At 38.8% G+C, this 20428-nt stretch overlaps 1 long non-coding RNA gene across 1 annotated transcript in view; it reads right to left on the bottom strand.

Moving 5' to 3' along the window:
• LOC125610684 overlaps positions 1-20428 on the bottom strand; it is a 118189-nt gene that overhangs the window by 92625 nt on the left and 5136 nt on the right. Inside the window, exon 3 of the long non-coding RNA XR_007340684.1 lies at positions 17340-17406. This is a non-coding gene — a long non-coding RNA (uncharacterized LOC125610684). The remainder of the gene's footprint in view (positions 1-17339; positions 17407-20428) is intronic.

Raw genomic sequence — 20428 nt, 5'->3', positions numbered from 1 at the left:
GGGGAGGGTGGAGGATGGGAAAGGCAGCGGAGCACAACAGACACTAGGATGGCAATTTGTAAATCAATGGATGTGTAACTGATGTGATTCTGCAATCTGTGTATGGGGTGAAGGTGGGAGTTCATAACCCACTTGAATCAAAGTGTGGAATATGATATGTCAAGAAATTTGTAATGTTTTGAACAACCCACAATAAAAAATTTAAAAAAAAAAAAAAAAAGAACAGTGAGATCACGTCATTTGAAGGAAAATGGAGGGAACTAGAGGTCACCCTGTTAAGAAAAATAATCCAGATGCAGAAAGACAAGAATCACGTTTTCTCTCATCTGTGGGAACTTAAAAAAAAAAATGACTTGAATGTACTGGAGGGACTCTTAGGAAAGGGGAAGGGGACTAAGCAGAGAGAGGAAAGTGGGGAAGGTAGACATGGTCAAAGCCTGAAATATGCATGTGCGGAAATGTCATGGTGAAACCCACAAATTTACAAATTTAATATGCTTTAATAATCATACTTTCTAAAAAAGAAAATAAAAACAGTGCCCCTTAATTAAGATGCAGAATTAACCCTTAAAGATACTAAACCGTGAATAATTTTGGCAAGTTCACAATCTAGCAACACCTTTCTTCAAAAATACAAAAGATAAGTACAATACAAAATCTAGTTAGGTCAAACTGAAGTACATGATCATTTAAACATTGGCAAATAAACATATAAAGCATCACTTAGAAATAACTGTCCTGAAGAAAATACTATCTTACAAAACTATTATGCTGCTTAAAATGTGGGTTTATTTGTTCATTTGGTCTAGAAGGGGATAGATATATTTCTGAAAGAGTGTTCAGACAAACTAAAACAAAATCTTAGCATCTATGTTTCTGGACTAAAGAAATCATTAAACTTAAGGCAATGAAATAAAATAAGAATTAAAAAGAAGTTAGAGAACAAAAACTGAAGTTTCATATAAGACTAGAAAGAAAGTTCTCCCTCCAAAAAAATTTTAAAATTAAACCCTTCCAAAAATAAACAAAAATTCCATTTGTATAATTGATGGCTGAAATGATAATTATAGGGGTAAAAAATAAGTTTTTAATAATATAAAAATAGCCTATTTAAGGAAAACAAGCAATGAAACAGAGCAGATTAGCTATAAACTAGAAAGAATCACAAATATCATTTACGAAATACTTTGAGAAGGACTCCAAATTTAATAAAGTACTTTTTATAATACACTTTTTTTTTTTTACAGAGAGAGAGAGACAGATTTTTTTAATATTTATTTTTCAGTTTTTCGGCGAACACAACGTCTTTGTTTGTATGTGGTGCTGAGGATCGAACCCGGGCCGCACGCATGCCAGGCGAGCGCGCTACCGCTTGAGCCACATCCCCAGCCCTATAATACACTTTTAAAAAAACAAAGTGGGCTGAAGAATATGAATAATGATTTAATGACAGGGTCTAAAGATCAAATAGCAAATTGGGTAAAATTACTCATTTTTCTTGGTCTTCCCAGGAAAACAGTGCTGCGGAAGGAGGCTCATGATGGATCCTGAGTGTCAGACCTTCTGACAGTAGTGGTACGTGCCCACGGTGAGCAGCAAAGAGGCAGAGAGGTTTCCATGTGTGAAGTACATGTTTAGGCAATTGAGAGAGGAAATATTCTGGAGTTTCCATATTATAATACTACTTCAATCAGGGGAAGGACAGAGAGACTCCTTGAAGAACAACACCTCAACATGATATTGCAGCTAAAAATTCTACTAAAATGCTCCTGAACAGCCTCAAGCAGAGTGTCAGCAACAGGCAGAACACTCAGTTAAATTTCAGAGTAATATGAGGCTGTAAGTATTATCCTCACCTTCCAGGTAAAGAGTCCAAGCTTTAGATACATTAAATAATTTGTCCTATTTCATGAGGCAAGGAAGAGCTGGATATAAGCCCAGGCTGGTCAAGCTTCTCTATCAAGATTTGAGCCATCGTGTCATGCCACCCCTCCACCCTCTACCAATTACCCCTTGATTGGACTCTTTGCACCCCCTGCTCTTTGGCTGCGGCTGAATTGGTGTGCCTGCATCTCCCCATGATATAACAAATTAAATGAGCATCATTCTAAATAAGTTGGCCCTCCACATCTAGTTTCCACATCCACAGATCCAAACAACTTTGGATTAAAAAATAATAATTTTTTTTGAAAAAAAATTATGTCTGTACTGAACATGTAACAGAGTTTTATCATGTTATTCCCCAAACAGCACAGTGTAACAACTATTTACATAATATTTGCATTGTATTTAGTATTACAAGTAATATAGACATGATCATCCCTGGATCCTACCTTCCCCCACCTTTCCTACCACTCCCCACCCCCAGCTATCTCTCTCCCAATATTTATCTCTCTCTCTTACCTTTTTCCCTTTCCCTCTCCCTCTCTCTCTCTGCCCCCATCCTTTCTTTACCCCACCTTACTGCCTTGATGTTCTGCCTCGTCTCAGGCCCACAGCAAAGAGGTTGACTGACCATGGACTGAAACCTCTGAAACCATGAGCCAAAATAAACTTTTCTTGTCAGGTATTGTGGTCACACCGGTGAAAAGCTAACACACTAACTATCACCCAGCACAAGGCAAATGCTCGACTGATGTTTGGTAAACTGATATGAATTGAATAAATGTAATCCATTCTGTAATGTAGCAAATTTCTGATAAAAAACACAGTTGCATTCCGCTGTCATATATAAATTTTTTTTAAAAAGCTGAGATGGAAACTAAAACAAAAAAAAAAAAAAAGAAAAGAAAAGAAACACAGTTGATTATGGCCGGATATGAAAAGCCTATACTTTAAAAATTTAAAGACTGCAACAGACCAAGTTTAGACTTGCCTACAGTCGGTACATTTGCTGTGAAATAAAGGCAAAGGATAGCTGTAGGTATAGAATAGGACAAGCAGATCTTAGAAAATCAGCATGTTAGGTAGGTTTCCAGGTGGCAAGCAGTGGAGACAAACTGAGTAAATGGATTAATTGAAAGGTACGGGGTAATACAGAATCAACACACGGGCTGCAGATTAGGCTCAAAATATAAACAGAAAGCAGCGAAATACAGGTAACAGAAGACCCCTGGTGAGCTCACCTGCCAGGACTAGCCTGGTTCAGTCCTGAGCCTTCACCATGGAACTTTGGATGCCACCATAGGCCCTGCCATCACAGCAGCTTGGGAACCCTGATAAAATGCTGACACAGCCACCACTGGACGCTAGATGCCATGGCTACCACCACCACTAGGAGAAATTCTGAACTGCCCCAGCTTCTTACTCCCTGAGGATTCAAATGCTCAGACAAGAGATTTTGAGCAAGCCTCATCTAAAGCTTCAAGGGAGAACAGATGCCTGACCTCTTTGCCCCTCTGATGGGGTAGGCCCTGACAGTTTTCCCAAGTCTCACAAGACTCCTCCTACTTAGAAAGTCAATGTGGATGCCAGAGGATGACAAGAAGATATGTATGCACTACAAAATTGTGATCTTAGAAAAGGATCTGGAGCTAGATAAGAACCCTCCGCCTCTCAGCTAAGAGGGCCTATCAGATCTTGGAAGGGGAACTAGCTCTCCAGGTTGACCCTGTTTGGTGACCTGTTTGGTAAGTGGGTGCCTTCCTGGAAAAGTTAGCCTGAACTGAATCAGCATTATATAAGGACATTACCACACATCATAAATGGGCAATTAAGTGTAATTAAAGTTTCCTTCCCTTCTGAGTCCCTGAAGGAATGCCATGCCTAGGGCCATAATTTCTTACCACCTTTGTTAAGACATTTGTTGATTCCTTCCTCCCAGGCTGCACTCCCTCCCAGCCTGCGGCAATGCATCTGATGCCTCCTCATAAAAATGACAGTGGTAGTTAGTTATTGAGTACTTACTAAGTAAGCATCACGACCTGTGCTATGGGCTTTATATATACTGAATTGTTTTATTCTCATAATAACTCTATGAAGAAGAAACTGTGAAGACGCTCATTTTACGGATGATAAAAGTGAGACAAAGGTGGCTTAACTTGCCCAAAACATTCAACAAGTAAACAACACGGCCAAGACTGGAACCAGGCAGTCTGGCTTCAGCACCTGTCTTCTTCACCACCTCTGTATTGAAAAAAAAATTCCGGCAAGTCATAATGGACTCTAAGGTTTTATCACTTCCTTGATCAGATCACCTACTACAGAAATTCACATGTTACACATTCATCATAACACATCTCTGGCTCCTCCAACACTGTCATTTGCACACTATCATCAGGATCAGACAAGTTCTGGGCTGACTGTGAGCCTTTGATGGATCTCAATCTGCTGCACTTGCTGACAGATCATGAGGGAGGTCTATATTACTCTACTCCTCAGTGCTGTAATAAATGTAGATGCATATGTATATTACTATAAAAATATTTCTGAGATATCACTATTTCAAATCAGCACTGTTGGGGACAGCCCTAAATAAGGTGTGCCAATATATTATTTGTAATTTATTATGTGGTAGCAACACATTTATACTCAAGCCAGTTGTTTATTGAATTACATTCAGTAATATATAATCAGTTACAATTAACTAATATATTTTATGCCCTTTCTTTTCATTTTGCAGTTTATTTTTCTAGTATTTTACAATGAAAATTTTCAGAGAAAAGGTGAAAGAACTCTACAGTGAACATTCATACATCTACCAACTGGACTTTACACTTAACATATTATTATATTTGCTTCATCACATCTATAAATTTGTACATCTTTCTCTTCATTCATGTATCCATCTTAATTTTACAGCATTTCAAAGTAACTTGCAATATCAGAACATCTTTCCTTTAAATACTTTGGCATGCATATCATTAATTAGAGTTTAACATTTATTTTTACTTCCTTTTTGAGACAAAATGTATGCTCAATAAAATTTTAAAAAATTAAAATTTAAAAAAATCTTAGGTGCAACAGTTGATGAGTCTGACAAATGCATAACTGTATAACTCAACCTTTATCAAGTTACAGAAATGTTTTTGTGGACATAGATTTCATTTCTCTTAGGTAAATACTTAGGAGTGGCATTGCTGGATGATAAGGAAATTGTATGTTTAACTAGTTAAGAATTTCCACACCATTTCCAAAGCAGTTAAATCATTTTACACCAGGCACTGTGGTTCAAACCTGTAACTGTGTGGTGGCTCACATAAGCAACTCACGAGGTTGAGGCAGAAGCATCACAAGTCCAAGGCCAGCCTTCACAACTTAGGGAGACCTTGCTTAAAAAATAAAAAATAAAAAAGACTGGGGATGTCACTCAGTCATAAAGTTCAATTCCCAGTACCAAAAAAAAAAAAAATTTTTTACACGTCCTCCAACAATGTTCCAGTTGCTCCATATCTTGTCCAGCATTTGGTGATACTAGACTTTTTGATTTTATCCATTCTCTTGGGCATTAATATTATTCACTGTGGCTTTAAATGTCACTGTTAAGCACATTTTCATGTCCATATTATTGGCCATTTGTGTATCTTCCTTTGTGAAGTGTCTGTTCAAATCTTTAGCTCACTTTTTTTCCCAAAGGGAAGAAAAATGTGTTCTTATTTTTACTTTTTAATTAATTTTTTATTTGTTTTAATTAGTTATACATGACAGAATGCATTTATGCACTTTGATATACATACATGGGAATTAATTTCTCATTTTTCTGAGTGCACATGTTGCAGAATCATATCAGTCATGCAGTCACATATATATATGTGTGATTATATTATATATATATATATATATATATATATATATATATATATATATATATATATAAAGTAATAATGTCTGCTTCATTCTACTATCTTTCCTATCCCCACATCCCCTCCCCTCCCCTCCTTTCACTTTCCTCTTCCTATCTAAGGTAATGCTATTCTTCTCTAGTGCCCCCTGCCCCACCTCATTGTGAATTAGCATCCACACATCAGAGAAAACATTCAGCCTTTATTTTTCTGGAGGATTGGCTTATTTTGCTTAGCATGATATTCTCCAACTCCATCCATTTGCTAGCAAATATCATAATTTCACTCTTCTTTAAAGCTGAAAAATATTCCATTGAGTATATATACTCAATGGAATAAAGAATGGATATATTTCTTCATCCATTCATCTATAGAAGGACACCTAGGTTGGTTCCATAGTTTAGCTATTGTGAATTGAGCTGCTATAAACATTGATGTGGCTGCATTACAGTAGTATGCTGATTTTAAGTCCTTTGGATATAAACCAAGGGGTGGAGAACTGGGTCAAATGGTGGTTCCATTCCAAGTTTTCTGAGGAATCTCCATACTGCTTTCCATAGTGGTTGCATCTTTGGCTCATTTTCATTAGGTTATTTTTATTATTTATTTTTTACCATGATGCCTTTCATAAGCTCTAAGAAAAAAAGAAAAGAAAAACTCCTTCAAGTCCATAAAGCAAAAATACATGAACTGAGCTTCTTCCCCAAGTCACATTTGTAGTCATATTAGAACCTAGATTAGTGTAAAAAAAATAATTATTTCCTATTAAAGAAGCTCAAACCCAAATTTCTCAATGTGGAATGGTCGGGACTCCTTAGGTTGCAAGATAACAGAACCCCAGTTTGAATTAAATTAGGGATAAAGATATATTGTTTTGAGTGGTACAAGAAGGGCAGTTTACAACTGTCCCCAAAGACAGCAGCCTTTGAGCAGCCTCAAAAAAAAAAAAAGAGAGAGAGAGAGAGAGAGAATTCAATATAAGCAACTTCACAACCAAAAATCTGAGTCCCACCAGGATTCCCTGCTCCTCTTTGCTTTTCTCTGCAAGTATATTTGATTCTTTTAAACTAGCTACACTAATATGATGAGAAAAACAGTGGCCAAGAGCTACTGTTACCACCAGAGAAGAACCCACCATGCTTTTCCTCATCTCTAGTTCAAAAATCCAAGTAATGAGTTCTGACTGCCTGTCAGTCATCAACTGGGGTCAGGTTCTAGGTCCACAGGAATGGGGAAGCTCACATTCAAACCAAATGGCTGGAGTGCTAGAAGGAGCATTGCCCAGAACGGGTGGAAGAAGAGTGAAACTTGTGAAGCTGACAAAATAACAGAGATTCGCTGTAAATAATACCAGAACCCCAAAATGACTCATGCAGGTAGAGGTAAAAGAGATTGAGAGGTAGGGGAGGATCAAGCCAGGTTTCCTGTGGGATGATGAGAGCACAAGTCTATTTGCATGGAGACAGATCTCTCTTTGTTGCCTTCTTTTAGTTCAGATCTTTGAAAAAGATCTAGTCCAAAAATATTCCAGCTCCTTACTTCCCATGCCTAACAAAGACACCAGAAATCAAATCCTAACCCTCTTAATCCAACCATTTGCAATTCATTTCTGTGCTGTTTCTCCCCAACAAACATGCCAAAATACCATACACCTTTCACATGGGTTGCCTTTATTCTTCAACAACATTCATATATCATAAATTATTTGAAGGGGAAAAGGCAGAAATAGTTGAATCAAACTGTCCTTTGGCTAAAGTAATCTACCCTGCTCTAAGTGGCTAAGCTACATTTTTATCCCAAATAGATGTATTCATTTGCTGAAGCCAAAAATGGTTTTTAATATTTAATTTTCCTTTAAAATGCAGTTTTTTTATTATATCGAACCTCCTCCATAAGCATTTGTTAAATAAGTCATTCAGGATCTATGAAGGCAGAAATAAAGAAAAACTTACCTCTTCCTTTAGAAAGGAAGACAAGAAAAGCCTGGGGGGTTCATTAAAGGACAAGGAGAGTGAAGAAACTAGATGAGGGAAGACTGTGCAAAAAAGAAGCATGAACCCGCGTGAGGATGCCAACGGAGAGTACAAACTGGGAGGGGGCAGCAGGAGATGCAGTAAGGAAAACAGGCAGGGGTCACATCACCAAGGGTTTTCTAGGCCATGCCCACCAATTAGATCTCCATTTTGAAAATGATAAGAGTCTCCTAAAAAGTTTTAAATTGGGAGGGGGTGAGGAAGAGGAGAAAAACAAATTTGCAGTTTCCACATTATGTCAAAATCATGCTGAAAGCATTAAAGAATGGATTGAAAAGATCTAAGCCAGAAACTTATGAAAGGATAATATGTTAAGTGAAAAATATAAATTATATATATGGGTCTCTATGTAGGTACACACACATAATAGAAGGCATACGAGATTCACTTGGGGGCTGGTAACTACCTCCAATGGAACATTCCCCTCAAAGGATCATGAGTGGAAATCCTTTACTGTCAACTCAAGTAGATAGTAGGTACAGGAATTGCTGAGGGTATTTTCCACCCAGAAATTCTCTCTGAAGTTCCTGTGCTAACCAGAGTATTTTAAATACTTGTGCTTGGGTAGCTGAAAAGAATCCTGATTGCCCTTTTGAATGGCCTGCAGTTTGCCCAAGTCATGGAAGCATCCAAGATGAGAGAGATGCAGTGAGCTCAAGGGGAATAGCAAGGCTACAAACAGCCACTGCTGTGGAACTCTGTGCACTACAAGAGCAGCAAGTTTGGCCTGAGATCCAATGGCAAAAAAAAAAAGAAAGAGGTGGAATATCCTGTGAGCTGATACCAGTGGCTTGAGCCATTGAATTACACAGTTGTGACACTTGGACATGGGCATACAGCCAACCATCCTTTTACTGTAGACGTGATAGACTTCTGACCTGACAAATCTCTGGAGGGTAAAACGAGTCTCACTCTTGGGTTCTCAAATAGTACACATTTTCCAGTTAACCTAGAGATCCCTCAGGAAGCTTTTGTAAAAACTATCAAAAGTAGGGACTTATGTGACAGCAAGCCAGAGAAGCATATCAGGTCACCCCAGAAGACCATGATTCCTCTGTCCCAGCTTTCATAAAGATGTTGTTTGTTGGGTGTTGGAAGATGGCCAAAGAATCCAGGTGCCAAACAATCTCACGATATATTCAGAGTCATCAAAATATGCCTGGAAAGATATTGTCTACTTGCCACTTTTCAGGAACATTACATCTGTCCTGACGACCAAATTCAAGGACTTATGCCCCACATTCAAGAAAATAGTGATAATGGTGATATCATAGTCCATTTATTGAGCAGGTATCATGTGCCAGGTCCTGTGCTAAGAACTATGCATGTATTGGTTCCTTTATTTCTCCCAAAGGCCCTATGGTAGATAAACAATACTGAGAGCAACCTCTCTAGAGTCACTTGGTCAGAATGTGGTAGAGCCAGGAATCAAAGCCAGATCCCACTGCTCCAATGCCTGTGCTCATCCCTCTTCTATGCCTGTTCTAATGAGAGCTGGTCGGTGTTGTGCACAATGGACAGGCTGCAGGATCAGTTGTCTTGCTAAACATGGGAAACAGCATGCTTTTTCTTATAAAAGAAAACCAAGTTAGCCACGGCATTGTCATACTTATAAAAAGGCCTCCATGAATGCATCGATAAGAAGGATCCGCCTTGGCTATGGGACAGCAGAAACACCAGGTTGCAGCTCTGTCACACCCCATCTTGGTGATGGGCATTGAAAGTGGGGGCAAAGGCAGACCTTCTGCCTTCCCATTTGACAATTCTTACCTGTATGTGGTGGAGATGCTCAGAGTTCCTAGTACAGAGCTAATAAACGGGATGGCACACAGCCAGGGAGAAAGAAAACAGTGGCAGAGAAAAAGTGAAGAGGGGTATTAGGGCAGATTTAGGGGGGAAGCAAAACTAGCTTGAGCGTCCAGTAAAAAGTAAGCACTCTTGACTTAGCTTTCAAATACAGCATAAGGGAGACATTCTCTTCAGAATGTGCCTTCATAAGTAAGGACATCCCCCGACAAGGCCCAGACTTTCAAGTCAGATAGGAAGACTGTCCTGTCGAATCCTGGCTTCATCATACAAAACAGCCCAGTACCTCACCAAGGAAGCCAGGTTCCTTGGTTAAGGATCCCTCTGAAACGTGGCACAGCCCATCCTAAACTGAGACCTGAGAGGGAGCAAAGGTGAGGCCACTGCCCCATGAGGAGTTAAAAGTCTGGATCATCAGGGGCAGGGCTATAGGAGCGCTCATGCACATGCGCACACACCAGGAGGACTAGGTACATCACTGACACTGCATCTGGGCCGAGGACAGGGTCTTCCACTTCAGGAACATATTAAAAGTTCAGCACCAGTTCAGTGTGAAGGGCTCCTCTGATGCCTCGTGGAATTCAGCCAAGAAACCTGAGTCATTCCTTTCCATCTCCTGGGCAAGGGGCCAGAACATCGCTGACCCTAGCTCTTGCTGAAGCCTGGGATACCACTGAACGCGTTCCCATCTGCCGTCTTAGCAGGAAGAACAGCAACCAGCAAAGTCATTGTGCTCTGAAAACACAACGTGTCTAAGGGCACTTTCATCTTTGCTTCTGGACTCACTCGCTATTTAGTTTCAGGAACAGAAGAAGAGGCAGGGGACGGAAGATGAAGGGGAGGAGGAAGAGGAGAAGAAAGAAAAAAAGAAAGGTCCGGAGACTTGTCTAGCCAGCAGCAATGATAATATTCTGCTTATTACCGTGACAATTGTTCTGTCTGTGGTTACAAAAATTGCATGTAGAAATGACACAGAAGAGTTGTGATCACTGTCCTTGGCCCCTGATGATCACTACTGAAACTCAAGATAAAGTTATTATTTGATCCTGTCCACGATGACAAATGGGCATCTGTCTTCACTAACACCTCTAAGGGAATTCAACCTTTCTTGGAGCTCTGCTGAAAAATTAGTTCTCAAAAATTCAAAGCTCATCCTCACGAAGATTTATAGAAATTTAAGGAACTAAGTCTTGAGAACTGGGAATAAATTAAATACTTTTTAAAACACTTTAAATAATTTCCTCATTCCATTACTAGAAATGATTGATTACTTCTGAATGTGTAATAATGTTCCAGAGAATCTTCCACAACTGTAACTTTCACAGTGAAAACTAGACTTTCATTATAGAATGGGCATGATGACAACTGAGTTTCTTTTAGATAATAAGTCAATTGGCAGATATTTCGTATAAATCAGACATTTAAATATTTATATGCACTTGTAATTGTTTAAACATTTGACAAAATAGTCTTGCCCAGAACACACACTATAATTTAGAAAATATTCCTGAATCACTTCTTGTGATTCACTGACCAACCATCATGTTTGTTCAACATCCAGAGGCATTGATCTTTTGGTTGGGTCAATTTCATATTTTCCAAATTTCGTCAGATTTAACCAATTCCCTTAATTAGCTTTATGACCAATTGTCACATCTATTTTCATTCAGGGATGCAGGAGTTACAACTCCAACAACTTATGCATAAGTTGCTTAACTGCCCTGAAATTAAATCTTTGTCTGTAAAGTAATATGAGTCGGGGAGAGGAACTCTGTAAAACTGAATGCCACTAGAATTTGCAATTGTTTTCTTTTTCTTGGGTCATCTTTCAACTGTCATCCCTCTATGATCTCTTTATAAACCATGTAAAAATCCTCTTGTTCTTCTTTTACAAACTCCCTGTTCCATTCCTTCTAGTGGCCTTTCAAAACTTTCTCTTCCTCTAGGTTCCTAAAATCCCCAAGTCACAAGACTTCACTTCTGGCATGCTACCTTTCTGAGAAAATAGAAGCTATCTGAGGTACTTCCTTTCTTGTCCCCGCTGAATTCCTCTGTTTGTGTATTGTTTTTCCTCCCCTCAGTTCCAGGCTCCAGAATGAAAGGTCTCTCCTTCTGGCAAGGTTATCTCTTTCACCTTCACTCTTGATCAGAAATACTCCCACCTCCTTACTTACTTGCTCATTCATCTCTCTCTCCTGAACCCTTGATCCCTCCTGACCAGTTGTCTCTTCTTCTGCCTTCTCAGGTAGAACTAGTCTTCAAAATTAATAAACTAAATCCTTTTCTTGACCTTGACTTGACATCTGCTCCCTCCCTCTTTCCTCCACTTATCATTGCTTCAACACCCAAATTATTACAAGAGTGGTTTTCATCTGCTTTCTGCATTTCTTCACTAGCCCCTTACTCGTAAATTTGCTCTAGGATCATGAGTGACCTCCGACAACCAATCCAACCACAATCTCTCAAGCTTCCCACAGCACTTGATATTAGTGATGGCTTTGGGCCCCCACCTTTCCTTTGGTCTTTCCCACCCCGTATGATCCAGTTTCTCCTGAGAATGTCCTGGCCATGCCTCCTCTGGTTCTTCTTTCCTTCCCCTGCCCTATGACACAAGATGTTTCCATGGTTTAACACCTCACTGTCTCCTTTGATGCTTCTGTTCTCCAATCCTCTATCACCAACCAGATATCCAGTCTGAAAACTCCCTCCAAGGACCCACAAAACATCTCCACTGACAGACAACTTCACCCATAAAACTAGAAGTTCCTAAAGACACAAACCACATGTTATCCATCTTCATCCCTCAACTCCTCACCACTATCCAGGGCCAGGAACATGGTGGTAGGAATTCAACAGAAGTTATTTCCATAGTGTTTTCCACCGTCACCTGAAACTCAATGGACACAAAACTAAACAGCTGTCTCCTCTCCACATTCCAAAACAATCCACCCTCCTAACTTCCCTGTTTCTCTTAATGATATTACCAACTTGTAATCCTCAAAACTTAAAAATCTCAGCTCCAACTTGGCTCATTCTTGTCCTTGTCCCCTAAATCCAGTAACCGATCACGTGTTGTTGATTCTGCCTTTGTTATATGTTTTACATCTACTTAGTCATTTACCCTCCTTCTGACATACCCTTGGTTCAATGCTTTAATTATCTCCCACATATTTTATGGTAATAACTTCCCAAATCAGTTTCTTAATCTCTCCTACATACTACTACTAGATGAATCTTCACTTAATATGCTTATGATATATATGCCACAGCTCAAAAAAATTTAATATTCATCCACTACCTAGCAAATCACATGTGTCTTGTTCTAGTATTCAAGTTCTTTATAATATGCTTGGAAGGACTAGGATCTACCTAAGTTAAGAAAAAGAAAATTGAAAGGACACTCACTGATCAACTGACCGCTGTCTGAAAAGAAGAACACTATGAAACTCAGCCCCCACCCTATCAGTGTTGCTGCTTCTGTCCTTTCCCTTCTCTCTATTGCCCTGTCTCCTCTGGTTGTTCCATTCCCTTCCCTCAGTTTTAGCTAGCACACAATACAGTGTGGCCACTCCTCCTAAACCTTGGGCACCTGCGTGTTGGTCGCAATTTCTGGCCCCACTGTTCATTGGCTCAGTCTCAGGATTTTCCAATACCAAATTCTAAGGAGTCCAAACAGCTCAGGCTATCTTTTCATGGGGATCACAGAATATCCCAGAACAGCCTATGACTATCTGCACTGGCATTAGATGCCCATCTTATTCCAATCCGCTACAATCCTGTCCCTTGGTAGGTAGGCAGAACCACAGATCAGGGAATAGACTGTATGAGCGAGCTGTGAGCAAAAGATTCTTTTAGAAGAAGGTGGAAAAGCTAGCAAAGATCAACATTTCTAAAGCAGGTCAGCACATATAGTATATGTGCACTGAAACACCACACTGTGCATGCACTATAAATATGTATAATTATTAAATGTTAATTTAATATGTTTTTCAATGTTTAAAGAGAAATATTAAATACTCTGATTTGATCATTACACACTATATGCCTGTATCAAATTATCACACTGTACCCCACAAATTCATACAATTGGAATAATAAAAAATAAAAAAAGTTTGAATTCCTAAGACCTAACCTTTTTCTGCCTACACTATATACACACCACAACCCTGTCAAAGTAGAATCGAAGTCTCACAAGTCCATTTCACAATTTTATTATTCTAGTCCTCTCAGATTTGGAATAATCTCTGCAACCATCTGACTACCTTAAAATCTGCTATCGAAGGACATGAGTGAATACAAAATAGTTCACAAAATGGTCAACACACAAGAAAAGGAAGCTATGAAAAAAATTTTTTCAAAAAGTTTTTTCAAAAAACCTCTTAATGCTAGACTTCAGATTTTTGTTTACACTTTCATAATTACTGGTGGATTGTAATGAATATCCATGTTTGTAAATCTTTGGTGCATACCTCTGATTATTATCTTAAAATAAATTTCCAAAGATATACTTGATAAAGCAAAGAATGCAACCATTCAAAAGAATTGTTTAAAGAATTTCTCAATGTCAACTTAACCCACAGAGTGACATTCCCTATAGAATAGGGAGGGAGAGAAGAAAGAGAAAGGAATGGGTAGTGAAGAAAGCTAAAGCTCCATCATCCATGGCAGGAAGTCATTGATACACAAAATGAAACTATTTTAAAGTTTAAGGCTTTGTTTTAAAATGGAGAGGTTAAACAGCTGAGAAAGTGGAGGAGTGACCAAGAATCGGGTATGGGAAAAGATGGCCCAGGACATGCTGTATTCTTTATAAGTCCTGTTCTGTTTGAACTCTGCCAGCCATGCATCTATTTTGGTTTGACAAAGATACAAACCAAATTAAAAAAAAAAAAAAGCAGTATAATTCAGATACACAATAGTAGTAAAATATAGCAGATACACAATTTGGCCTAGAGCCCACAATTCTCATAATTGGATAGAAAAATTCCTACCATGTGTATATCATTGTCTACAAAGAAACTAAATTAATAATCTTGTGAGATTTTACTGAGAATCTTCTGTAAACAAAGCACATGACTAGATACTGTGGAAGATACTAAGACATACTCTATCCTTTTATTTTCTCCAGAGCAAAGACAATTACTGATAATAGCAGAAATATCCCCTCCACATGACTCAGCTATGGGATGTTAGAAAAATGCCTATGCAAAAAACCTTCAGGTTCTCTCTCCAAAAATATGATAAAAATAGAGAAATGTTAAGATTCCAATTCCCCTGGTTACATTTGAGAGCATTTTATTTTCCCACATTCTAGACAACATGCCATAGGTGGTCCTCGGCAAAATATGTCAGAAAATTAGAAAAACCAAAAGGGAGACAAACACGGTGGAAAAATGAGGTATGGGAGGCCATAATTCTCAGGCAACTTCCTCAGAAATGTCACCATTTGTCCTGAGTAGATGTTCAGTTCTTTTTAGCTCACTTCACTGTGGGAACAGGAAAGGACCAGGGCAGGAATGTTGTCAAACTTCAGACTACGGTGCCTTCAGCAGAAATCATCCTGTGGCAACACCCCCACATCATCCCCCCCTCTTAATCTAACCAGTCTGCAGGGCTCTCGTGTGGTAATAATGAACCAAGTGTGTTTCCATCACCAACGATGGTGACGGGTACGTACATCTCCCTCCGTCATGTTATCTCAGGCAGCACACAAAAAAGGAACTCTTGGAGCCAACTCGGGTCTCTTGTTCTTCTGCTCTCTTCCCTCTCTCCACTGCACATTTCTCCTTTCCTCTTCTCCACTTACTTTCCACTTCCCCCTTTCCTCAAACCTCATTTCTGTGTTCTCTTTCTCTCCCTATCCCTCGCTCCCACCACCCCTCATCCATGTCAAAGAACTGAGATGAGGAAGGTTTCTTGTTCTTCCTCTACTTCCCTACTGGAGAAGAGCCCTTGGGGGATAGAAGCCTGGTAATGAAGACATCTCACACAAAGCCAGCTAACATTTTAAATGTAATTCAGACTATATATTTGTCAGTTTACCAGAACTGCACAATTTTTTCCTTGCACTTGAGTAGCTACTGTTTTGATTTTCAATTGTAAACTAAATGTATAATTATGCTGATTCTACATTTACTTATTTATAATCCCTTTAAAACGTTTTATCTAATGACCTTTATGCAACTTTACATCCGTTCACATGGTGCTTTATTGCCCAAACTTTATCAAAAATCAATCTAATCAATCTCTCTCTCTCTCTCTCTCTCTCTCCTTCTCTCTCTCTCTCTCTCTCTCTCTCCTTCTCTCTCTTTCTCTCTCTCTCTCTCTCTCTCTCTCTCTCTCTCTCTCTTCCCCTCANCTCTCTCTCCTTCTCTCTCTTTCTCTCTCTCTCTCTCTCTCTCTCTCTCTCTCTCTCTCTTCCCCTCAAAGAGCAGGTCTTTGAAAGGCAAAGGTGAATGTTCCCTATTCTCATCCAAGAACTCTGAACTGATCAACATGAGTCTGTGCCAACGAGAAAACAGTATAATGTTTATTTTGGGTGGGGGGCAACTACATTCAAATGTCATATCATGAAAGTTCAAGATCATGTCTTCACAGATCCTCGAACTCCGAAAAATGTGGCTTAGAATCCCAACAAGCCTGACTTTGGGAATGAACATTCCATTTTCCAATGAGGATGGAGATATTACAAGAGGACCCTGAAAGGAGAGGATGAGATTAGGCTATCTGATGAATTCATCAACTAAGAAATGGGAGTGGATGCCAGAAATAATTGGCCAAAAAGTAATATGGCAAGTATTTAGATTATTCAAGTAAGTCTTTACAGACTATATAAATATCGAAAAAAAAATTGTGTTCAAAATTATGCTTAAAGCATAATAAATCCCAAAATACCAGCATAAAGCAGTCATATAAATTAGGATAGCACCCACACGTCCAGGACTAAGGCAAAGCTCACCGCCAATATTTGTCAGTGAATAGACAAACTGATGAATGGAATTACACATAAAGTTCTGCCTTCTACCAGGTAGTTTTTGTAATTTCTCCTTCACAGTATCATGGGCTAACAAATTCAAAATTGATGAAAAACTGTAACAAGCCCACTGTATGTTAAGCATTGTGCGAGGGAATTTAGGGCACTTCTGTGCCCTACATGATGAACAAATTATCAAAATTCTAAATAAAGACAAGATAAGTATTGCCTTAGGCTCCAATATGGCTTGGCAAGGTACCATGACGGATTCTATCTTTATTTAAAATTTCAACATTTTGTTCATCATGGATTTTTTGCATTAATACTTGTTGAATATTGTATTAAAATGTTATTTAACCTTGATTGCTGAGTTTTTTCGGTGCCTCTTTAAATTTCATACTCAAAGTCAATTTTATGTGTCAACTTGACCTAGCCACAGGATGCCCAGATTAATCTTTTCTTCTGGGTATGCCTGAGATATGTTTCTAGAATAGATGGGCATTTGAGTCAGGAGACTGAGTAAAGCATATTGCCCTCTTCAATGTGGGTAAGCTTCATCCAGTCCCTTGAAGGACTGAACAGAACCAAAGGCTAGCTAAGCGGGGGATTCCCTTGGCCTGACTATCTCAAGCTGGGAGGTTGGTTTTCTCCTACCTTCATTCAAACTTGAACTCATACTGAAATTTACACCATCAATTCTGCTCCTCAGATCTTCAAATTCAGACTAGAACGAAACTATTGGCTCACCTGGGTCTCCAGTTTGTGGCTACAGATCTTGGAACTTCTCAACTTCTATAACCACAGGAGCTGATTCCTGGAAATAGTAAATTACTTGATTAATTAAATCTTGGTTTGTTCTCTGAAAAAACATGCTATACTCGGCAATTGCCTCACTTTTCTCATCTGAGTCCTGGCCCTATTCAGGGTTAACAATCTATACCAGGGGTTGGAAAAATTCTGAAAGGAGTCAAATACTAAATATTTCAGGTTCTGTGGCCCAGTGGGCTTTATTTCAATTATTCAACCCTGCCATGATAGCACTAAAACACCGTAGATAATACTTGAATAAATCAGCGTGGCTGTGTTCCGATAAAATGTATTTACAAAAAAAGGCGACAGACCAGATACGGCCCATGTAGTTTGCCAACCACTAATCTACAGTAAATCCTTAAGTATTGGGCTGGGGATGTGGCTCAAGCGGTAGCGCGCTCGCCTGGCATGCGTGCGGCCTGGGTTCGATCCTCAGCACCACATACAAACAAAGATGTTGTGTCCGCTGAAAACTGAAAAATAAATATTAAAAAATTCAAAAAAAAAATCCTTGAGTATCAGTGCTAGAGAGTAAAATAATTCTCATCAATAATTTGTCTCTAAATAGCTAATGCTTATTATTTCAAAGTCAATGCCTATGATTTAATCAGTTTTGATCAAAATTTTCCTAGAATGAATTGAATCCATAATTTCCACCTTTTAAAATTTTAATAGAGGAAAAATATAAAAGAAAATTTAAAATACCTACAATCACACTCTTCATCCAAAACCACTACTGAAATTTTGATGAAATTGTCTTCAGAGCTTTTAGGCAGAATTTTATAAAAATAAGGATATTAGGATAGGCCATGTCTTTTCTGTAGTAATAAATTAACCCCCACCTCCCAGGGTTCTAACTCAGCAAGGTGTATTTCTCACTCACACTTACCTGTCCGTCACAGTTAGCAAGGGCTTAGTCCATCAAGACCCAGGCTGATGGAAACCCCACCACTTCCTGCTGCATCTGGAACATGTGGTCTCTTTAAGAGACAAAGCACAGCTTAAGGGCCTCACACCTGCTCTTCTGTCCCTCTGTCCAGAAGAGACACATACTTTTTCATCACAGCCCTTGGTCTAGAACTAGTGACATAATTCCAGGCATGGCGAGGGAGTTAGAAAATGTCAAGGAGCTAAAACAGAATGTTTGGTGAGCACTTTCTTTGCCACATTAAAAAAATCACACTACGTATAAAATTAGATTTGTCTCTCTGCCCTTAAAATTATATCACAGACTTTTCTCCCACATTATTAAATCTCTTCGAAGGCATATAGATACAACCCTCTGCTACTGAATCATTGTTTCACTATAATAAATATTGCTGTGTGCCAGGCATTTTCCTAAGTATTTCACACACACGTTCTTTTTGAATACTTACAACTAGTCTATGAGATACAACAGTATACACATTTTACAGTACTAAAAACAGAGGACTGTGAGCTGGAGTAACTTTTCCAAGGTTGCACACCTAGTTAATGGCAGATCAGGACTGTAGGACTGTAGGGCCTGTCCTCCTAACTGATGTGAATGTGAATGAAGGGGCTGTAGTCAAGGTATGAAGTGCATGTCTGCTGCATGGTCTGTTGACAAGAAAGTACATCATCACAAGAGTAAAAGAGAATGCATCAGACCCTGAGGATCCAGTGTTCCCTGTAACTTGTGGACAGCCGAAACCATGAAAGTTGAAAAGTGAGACCCAGCTGAAGGCTGATCAAATTTTCCAATCCTGGGGCTGGGGGTGTAGCTCAGTGGTAGAGTGTGTGCTTAGCATACTCAAGGTCCTGAGTTCAATCCCCAGCCACAACAATAACAAAAATCCAATCATTTCTCTTCTTCATCTGTGAAATATTTGGAAAGATGATTACATTCTTTGAACTCATTAAGGTCCCTGGACTCTTGGAGCATTATGGAAGGAAGGTAAACCCTCAAGGTGATAGACTTCTGCTTCTCTGGAAATCTTAAGATTTAAGATTTTATTTCCACCAGTACACAAAAGATTTTTCTTTTTAAAAGATCTAAATATCTAGGGCTGGGGTTGTGGTTCAATGGTAGAGTGCTCTCCTAGCACATGTGAGGCCCTGGGTTCAATCCTCAGCACCACATAAAAATAAACAAATTAAGTAAAGGTATTGTGTCCAACTACAACTAAAAAAACTTTTAAAAAAAGATCTAACTATCTGATTGACTTAATATGTGTTCTCTAACTGATGCAAGAATTGGCATGATTTCTATTACAGCATCTTATACCATTTTTAGTATTTTTTTTATATATTCGTATCTTGTCACAATCATTCTACAAATTGTAGGGCTCACTTTGTATCATCACATATCTTAAAAATTCTTACTGAACTAAAAAATTTACATTTTGAAGTATTAATAGTATAGTTGTTTAAATATTACCACTACCATGTTTTAACATAACAAACTAAACCATGTAACAAACTTAGGCATGCTAAGTTTTGTTTTAATAAGTTCATTCCCACAGTTCATCATGGAACAATAGACAGATGAGAAATTTCTAATGGCCGAATTTTGATTATGTAAAGATATATTAGTTTCCTAGGGCTGCCATAACAAATTATCATAAGCCTAGGTGGTTTAAAATAATGGAAATGTATTGCCTCACAGTTCTTGAGGCTAGAAGTTCAAAATCAAGGTGTCAACAGCACCTTGCTCTTTGTGAAGATGCCAGGAGACAACAACAAGATTGTCCTTTCCCTTCCTTGTCCTTTCCCAGTCTCTGGCATTCCTTGGCTTACAAGACCCATCACCTCACAGTCTGCCTCCACCATCACACAGAAATCCTCCTTGCCCCATGTCCAAGTTTACCTCTTCTTATGAGGAAACCAGGGCCCACCCTTATCTAATAAGACCATCATCTTTGCATCTGCAAAGATCCTATTTTCAAATAAGGTCACATTCACAAATACCTAGGATTCAAATTTCAATATATCTTTTTTTTTTTTTTTTGGGTCAGGGAGGAATCACAATTCTTAACTCACTATGGCAAGCTACAAATAATATCTTC

This window comes from Marmota marmota, unplaced genomic scaffold (genome assembly GCF_001458135.2).
Source record: "Marmota marmota marmota unplaced genomic scaffold, marMar, whole genome shotgun sequence".
Taxonomy (NCBI): domain Eukaryota; kingdom Metazoa; phylum Chordata; class Mammalia; order Rodentia; family Sciuridae; genus Marmota; species Marmota marmota.
This window is presented reverse-complemented; position numbering and strand designations above follow the sequence as displayed.